The following is a 7,987-nucleotide window of genomic DNA, read 5'->3' as shown; positions in this document are numbered from 1 at the left end:
CTGTGCTATTTACAGTCTCTGATGTCTCTGGCTGAAGGACCTACCCAGTGTTGTCAGGGTGGGCAAGAGGGGGTGGCAGGGCCTGTCATCATAGCTTTTAGTTCAGCTTGCCCACCTCCTCCAGAGAGTCCAGCGAGCAGCCCAGGACAGAACTAGCCCTCTTGACCAGGCGATACAATCTTTTCTTGTCCCAGGTAGTGATACTGCCTGACCATCAGACAATTCCATAGTGTATGGCTGAAGCACCCACAGAGTCATAGAAAGTCTTCAGGACTGACCACTGAACCCCAAAAGACCCGAGTTCCTGAGTAGGAAGAGGCGACTCTGTCCCTTTTTGATTAGATCATCCGTGTTTGTAGTCCAGTCCAGTTTATTGTTGAGATTATGTCAGAGATATTCAGTCCGACAATGTGAACAAGGCTCGAACACAGGAAGATTGTCTTTTACTGCCGGCAGGGCACATAGTCATTCACGACTGACGCCCAACTTCTGCAGCCGTCTGCCAAGCTATCTATTGAGACTATATGCAAATTTAAGTGATACATTAGAAAAACATATTCTTCTTGATTTTAATACCACACCCCTGGACGTCCCAAGCACCAACAACTATAAAACAACAAAATGGCCGGAAAGAGACTTCAAGACCAGTCACACGCACCACTTCAGGCGTTTGGGAGACCTCCGGGCTGCTCAGGGTACCAGCCGGGGCTGGACTTTTCCCACAGACGATGGGGTCGGTTGCAGAAAGCCGGTGCGCGTCGAAAGCGAGATTGTGACGTGCGGCGCGAGGGGCGGAACTTCCATGCTGGGGATCCGCCTTCCATCAGTCGTGACCCGGGTCAACCAGCGCGAGGCAGAATTGACTCAGAGCCAGGTCGACGGCAGAGACGGACACAAGGGCCACAACAGCTACGGCTGGAGGATTTTTTTGTTGACCCCTAGGGGCGAGGGTTTCATAAAGGGGAGGGTAGTGTAACGTCCAGTGCTTGTGAGTTGCATGTTTGGGGGCTGGGCTATTGGGTTTGAAATTTCGGAATTTCGGTTAGTTTGGCAATTTTTAATTTCGGTTTGCAATTGACATACTCAGCAGCCAACCAGAAGCCTGCATCGAATAACTTCGTGCTTCCGCGAGCATTTGCATATCATTTTCAAAAGTAGACGCACAGAGAACACAAGAAAAATGTATAAGTGGTTAGGAATCAAGCCAAAACCTCATCCCAGAAGAGAGACTCAAAAAGCTAACAAAATTTATGACGCTCCAAAACGTGAACGTACATTTAGAGCATTGTGGAAAGAGAAGTTTACGTGGCTTGCAGCAGACGGTGCACTGTGCAACCTGCCGGGAAGTGTATGGACAAACGACAACTGGAGCAAAATCATCAGCAAAGGATATTTATGACAAAATTAAGCAAGGGAGCATTTGTGGGAGGTACATCAATTACTTAATTTTAAAGTGTTGTTCTGTTCTACGTTTTTAAAGTGTTGTTCTGTTATACTTAATACTTTGCAACAATTGTTTTTTTTGCGAATAGTCGTCTTATTGTGTTTGAAGTTGTGAAAAATCGGGCAGGCAACTTTATGGCCGTGCAGGCAACTTTTTAGAGTTGTCTGCCTTGGTGTCTGCTAACTTTTCGTCATGAGTTTCAGACACTGGTATTAAATTTTCATGATGTAAGGAAATCACATTTTGATCAGCAGCCCAGTAGTCAAGTGCAAGCAGACTTGAGAATGCAGAGGTCGGGGGTTCAATCCCCGCTACGGACTCCCTTTATGGAGTTTATATGTTCTCCCTGGGCCTGTGTGGGTTTCCTCCGGGTCCTTGAGTTTCCTCCCACATTACTAAACCATGCATGGTGGGCTGATTGAATACTCCAAGTTGTACCTAGCTGTGACTGTGTTTAGTTGTTCGTTTCTGTGTTCCCTGCGATTGGCTGACAACCTGTTCAGGGTGCCCAAAGACAGCTGGGAAAACCTCCAGCACACCCATGACCCGAGTGAGGATAAAGCGGTATGGAAAAAGAAAGAACTTTTTAATCACAACATTCTGAAAGCTTTATATATAGCATTAAATAGTACAAAATATGAATGTTTAAGTATCATGCCGCCATTGTGAATTGATGTTATTTTATTTTTTTATGAAATTGAGTTCAAACCCTGATTCCAATGAAGTTGTGTAAAACTTAAATAAAAATTAACTGCAAATACTCATTTTGAATTTGATGTCTGAAACACATTCCCCAAAAGTTGGAACAGGAGCACGCTAAACGTGTTGTATCACCTTTCCCTTAAAAAAAATCTCAAATAAGCATTTGGGAACTGAGGACACTCATTGTTCCATTGTTGCGCGAGTACAACTCCATTGCAGTATTTTGTACTGATAATGTGCCACATTTGTCTATATGAGACACATCTGGACTGCTGGCAGGCCATTCTGCAACTCAGGCTCTTTTACTACCTGTATGTATCTTTCAGTATTAATGTTGCAACTCAAGCATGTAACCATTCCCCATAGTCATGCTAATAACACCTCGCTTTACCATCACAGATTCTAGTCTTTGAACTTTCCGATAACATGATCCTTTTTCCTTTTAGGCCTGGGGGGCAGACGACAGCCATGATTTTGATATAGTGACTTATTAAGTGATAACGGTTTCCCGAAGTTCCTGAACCCATGTGAGATCATGCCTGTGGAATGAAATTCACACATCTTTGTTGTGAACAATTGGGTCTTTGATGACACTCCTTTTCTTCCCATCATGGCTGTTACGGTTTGCAAGGTGGTGATGGCAATTGTGAATTCCAAGAAGCAGGCAGGAGGGAAGACCAGGTTGTATTTGAGAAATTGTATTAAAATAAAGTCAACAGGAACAAAATCTAAAACGTTAAAAATCATCTGAACAGAACAATACAAAGTATCAAATAAAAACCAAGAGTAAAAGTCTGCCATGTGCCAAACACATGCACAGCATACACACTGTACAATGCATACAGTGCATACAATGACGCGATGCCGAATGGTCGTGCCGGGAGTCCTTTTGACTGCCACTGATTGAAACGACCAGCACCTGCGAGGCTGCAGGCAGAGATGACAGCGCTACCCGTTGGTCGCCAATCCGAACGTGGCAGTCTGCCACTGATCGGGACGACCAGCACCTGTGCAGGTGCAGGCGGGGCCGACAGCGCCACCTGTTGGTCGCCAACCAGATCATGACAATGGCACCTACCTGTTTCAATTTTCCCAGTCTTTTGTTGCCCTGATCCCATTAAAAAAAAAATACGTCTTCGTCGTGTGTTCAGTTGTTTTGAAAACGATTTGCCTATCGTTACAATCATTATTTCTTTTACGCAACGTCCCATCGTCATTGAAATTGTGGTTTGTAGTTCTGAATGGAAAAGTATTCCAACAAATGCACGACTGTTTCAATTAGTTTAATCGCACATAAACTCATTGACCTAAGCGACAAATGGTGTGTTTAGCTTAAATAGAGTCGATCAAGTAGACTGCTGTCTCAGCTCAGATGAAAGTAACTGCTGTTCAAGTTCAATGAGTGAAAGGTTCAGACAGGCAACTGTCCTATAATTCTGTTGCGTTATGTCAGAGCTTTCTATGTGAGTGTCTATTTAATTGCACTTCAAGGCTAATAAATTCCTGGGAATGTATGGTGCCATGATAGAATATATCCGTCATTTGGGTGTTTCCTATATCCTAAAACTTTCTCCTCTCTCAGAAATATGGCTCTCATATGTTGCCAAGGTTGCATAATGCAAGACCAAGCACATGCTGATAACTAACATGCTTTCTGCTGAGGCCTGATCTACATACCCAGAAGAAAAAAAAACAAGTGTATACCACTCATAAATGTAATGAACTCTTGGACTTGAATGTGGATGAAATGTGATAAGGAATAAGGACAAAGTATTATGTCACGGTGGCCTTACCATCTTTTAAAAACTTTAAAAGTCAAAAGTTGAAAACTTCACAGTGCCATCTTACTTATGCAGCCTCCCAATATTACATGAAATGGAGAAAAGGTGTTTGTTGAGTGGTATCACACACCATATTGTATGCATTGTTGCAAAGAATATGTCTTGTGAAGTGTCAAATACAAGCGATGCTTCATGCCTCCTTGATTAAATATGTCATTCTTACGTGTAAAGATGAAAATATGGTACTCAATTCTGTGTATTTATTTAATTAGTGACATTGAGTGTATCAGCTATTAGCTATCTACTAGCTGGCTAACTAGCTTTCTGTCGATTGACTTTCCGGTTGAGTGAACGCTGGCGCGTGTGGCTGCCGCTGCTCACCCACAGAAAAATGTGACTGTAAAGTCACCTTGAGAGTTTTGAAAGGCGCTTATAAATTAAATGTATTATTATTATTATTATTATTATTATTATTATTATTATTAATGAGTTGAAAGTGATCGTTCGTTCCTGGTTCATGGCTGCTCAGGGTGTGGATAGCAGAGGATGGTTAAATCGGCAGGAAGCCAGGTGTTGAACAGAATAAATTACAGTAAAGTCTCGTTATATCGATATCGGATATATCGATAGTCCCGGTTATATCGATACTATTTCTATGCACGCACGGAGAAAATTACATGCAAACAGGGTCGGATATATCGATAGTCCCGGTTATATCGATATTTTTAACGAGACTTTACTGTAGTTTAATCTTGTAGACAGTAGGGCATTGTGGGGTGTTGGCCGAGGAGGGACAGAAATAAAAGAGGAAAGAGGAAGAAGGTGGAAGCCTGAAGGACCCCTGGGAGAGCATTTATAAGACGGACATAATAGGATGTGACGTAATAGGATGTGACATCATGTCAAGGAAGACAGGATATGACGAATCAGGAAGTCCAAAACGTAAAGAAACGATGCAAAACGATGTTCAAAGATGTTCGTATAGCGAATTACCCCAACAATTATTATTATTATTATTATTATTATTATTTGACTACCATCGCTGGACAGCTCTGGGGCCATTGTGCTTTTTTACGCCTGTAATGGGCAGCATCTTCACAGCCCCAGCATCTTCACAGCCCCGCTTTGTTCAGTGGAAAGGTCGGTGCTGTTGGACAGTCTGCGGCTGGATCGATGCATGGCTTGAGGAGCCCGCGATAAGAAGAAAGCAGCGTCAGCGCAGAGCGCCGATGCGTATGTGGAACTGTCGCGGCTTGGAATTGAAGCGGATTTATGTGGGACAGGAGATGTGAGACAATGTCTTTTCATCAATGGATGCTACAGCTTTGTGTTTGCTTTCAACATTTAGCTTGTAGTAGACGTTCAAATTCCACCATGACGTCCCTGATCCACTGCTGAAATGGATGCTTTGATCCTCTCCTCTTTAAACTAGAACTGCTTCATGTCATCGCAAAGAGGGTACAGCAAGTCCTGAAGAATGAATGACTCTGTGTCTTTGTGTTGTCATATTTGTTATTTTTTCACATTTTTTTCCCAAGATGGCGGCGCGTGAACACGCAGCGGCTCCCCTCTCTCGGCAAATTGGCGTTTTCATGTTTATGTTTGTTAAGTAATTATAAGTACCTTGCATGCTGGGTTCGAGAGGACAGTAATTTCATCTGTGCTGTATGTCATGCATATTAGCATATTTGACAATAAAGCTGACTTTGACTTTTGATTTGCCCGGACAATAAACCTGTACTGAGGTCGGTGTCTGCCCGTGGCTCTTGTGCTCGTCATAAGCAAAACTAAGCTTAACCGTCGCAGCCTTATTTCATCTGACTACGGTGAAAGATGGACTATTCCAGCGGAATGCTTGGCAGTCACTTACTGGGCATACACTCCCAGTCACATCATCAATTACACAAAAGTCACACAAGTGAACAATGATGCCACACTTGTATTTTCTTATGAGCATTTTGGCTTGTGAATGCATGCATTCCTTTTTTAAATGGGTAGATATTAAACATCCATTGCAGAATAGAAAGCTACAAAAGAATGTTTCAAGCAATAGGCTTCTATCCGTGGACAATGCCTGCTGCTATACTACCACCTTCTTCGTCTGAAGATGGACAGGTCTTAATATGAACAGCGACTTGCCTTTGCTTTTTGCTCTAGTTTTGTGCTGATACTGGTATTTCCAAATGTTCCAAACTCTTCTCACCTTGTGTAAGGCCCCAAATTAGGGGGTTGGTTGTTCTGTAATTTGTTTTCTACTTATTCCTTACCTTTCCTTATCCTTCCATAACCTTGCTGCTGTGAAATGTAAATGTATCCACTGCGAGACGAAGAAAGGCTATTCCAATCCATCCAATCCAAAAAATAACCTAAAAGCAGGATTATTTTGCTATCACCTTGCTCGCTATGTTTGTGGTACAAACCTTTTGAAATGATGCCTTAAAATGTTCACATTGCTTCTAACGAAGCAATGTGAAATTTTTCAATGTGTTTGCGAAATGCTTATTTTTGACACAATGAATAAATAAGAACAGTTTGGTATGACAGATGTAAAATTAAAAGAAAGGAAAGCTTGAACAGACATCATAAGCAATGGAAATAGACATACAGTAAAGTCTCGTTATATCGATATTCAAGGGAGTCCGAAAAAATATCGATATAACCGGGACTATCGATATATCCGACCCTGTTTGCATGTAATTTTCTCCGTGCGTGCATAGAAATAGTATCGATATAACTGGGACTATCGATATATCCGATATCGATATAACGAGACTTTACTGTATTTTGTTTGGAGAATTGATTAGCCTTCATGACTGGGAACCAATAGTATTTGCTCACATGTTTTCAGAACATGACCTTTTCTTGTCAAGTATAATGTCAGTGTCTGAAATAATGTTTGCCCGGACGCCCAGAACGACCTTTTCAAATCAAACGTTTGCTGTATTCCGATTTCGAAATCTTCGTTCAGTTTGGAAATTTCGGTTCGTTTGGCAATCTGCATACTTGACGCACAGAGAACACAAGAAAAATGGATAAGTGGTTAGGAATCAAGCCAAAACCTCAGCCCAAGAAGAAAGATTCAAAAGAAGCTAACAAAATGTATGACGCTACAAAACGTAAACGTACATTAAAAGCATCGTGGAAATAGGACTTCATGTGGCTGGTAGCAGACGATGCAACGCAAACATTGCATTGTGCAACATGCCGAAAAGTGTATGGACAAACGATAACTGCATCAAAAACATCAGCAAACGATATTTACAATAAATTAAGCATGGGAGCATTTGTGGTAGGTACATCAATTACGATACTAAATTTTAAAGTGTTGTTCTGTTATATATTCTGATTATCAATCCTAAATACTTTGCAACAATGGTTTTTTTTTTTGCGATTAGTCGTCTTATTGTGTTTCAAGTTGTGAAAAATTATTTATGAAAAATTAGCCCTGGTGTCCGCTAACTTTTTGTCATGAGTTTCAGACACTGATAATACAGTGAGACCTCAACTTACAAACACCTTATCTTCCAAACTTTTCGTCTTGAGAACCTCTAATTTATGAAAATTAAACCTTATAATAAGCATTATTTTTATAATGCACACCCACAACGGCTGGCGGAGTGATCTTCGGCGGAAGCACACGACTGAACAGCGCCCCAGCCGGCGCTACTTTGCACACCCCCTACTTGGAGCTTTTTACTGATAATTTTACTATGATGGGACCGAAAAAAAAAACCCCACCACAGGCTCATGTTCAGCCCAAGAAGACACAAAATAAAATCACTGTCGCTGAGAAGAAGGAGATAATTGAAAAACACGAACGAGGTGTGCGTTTGTGTGATTTAGTGGCTGAGCACGGCTATGCTAAGTCAACCATTGCTCCCATTGTCCGGAACAGAGAAGGCATCAAAGGTGCGTCTGTTGCAAAAGGTGTTTCCGTGCTCTCAAAGCGACGTTCTCGGGCAATCGAAGAAGTTGAAAAAAAACTTTATTTTACAGCACAGTTGATTTCTTTAATTACAGTCCTCATGTAATGTGCCTCTCTTAGGTGACTTTATGATAC

The sequence above is a fragment of the Hippocampus bargibanti genome, linkage group LG17 (genome assembly GCF_051943395.1).
Source record: "Hippocampus bargibanti isolate YZ-2025 linkage group LG17, ASM5194339v1, whole genome shotgun sequence".
Taxonomy (NCBI): Eukaryota; Metazoa; Chordata; class Actinopteri; order Syngnathiformes; family Syngnathidae; genus Hippocampus; species Hippocampus bargibanti.
This window is presented reverse-complemented; position numbering follows the sequence as displayed.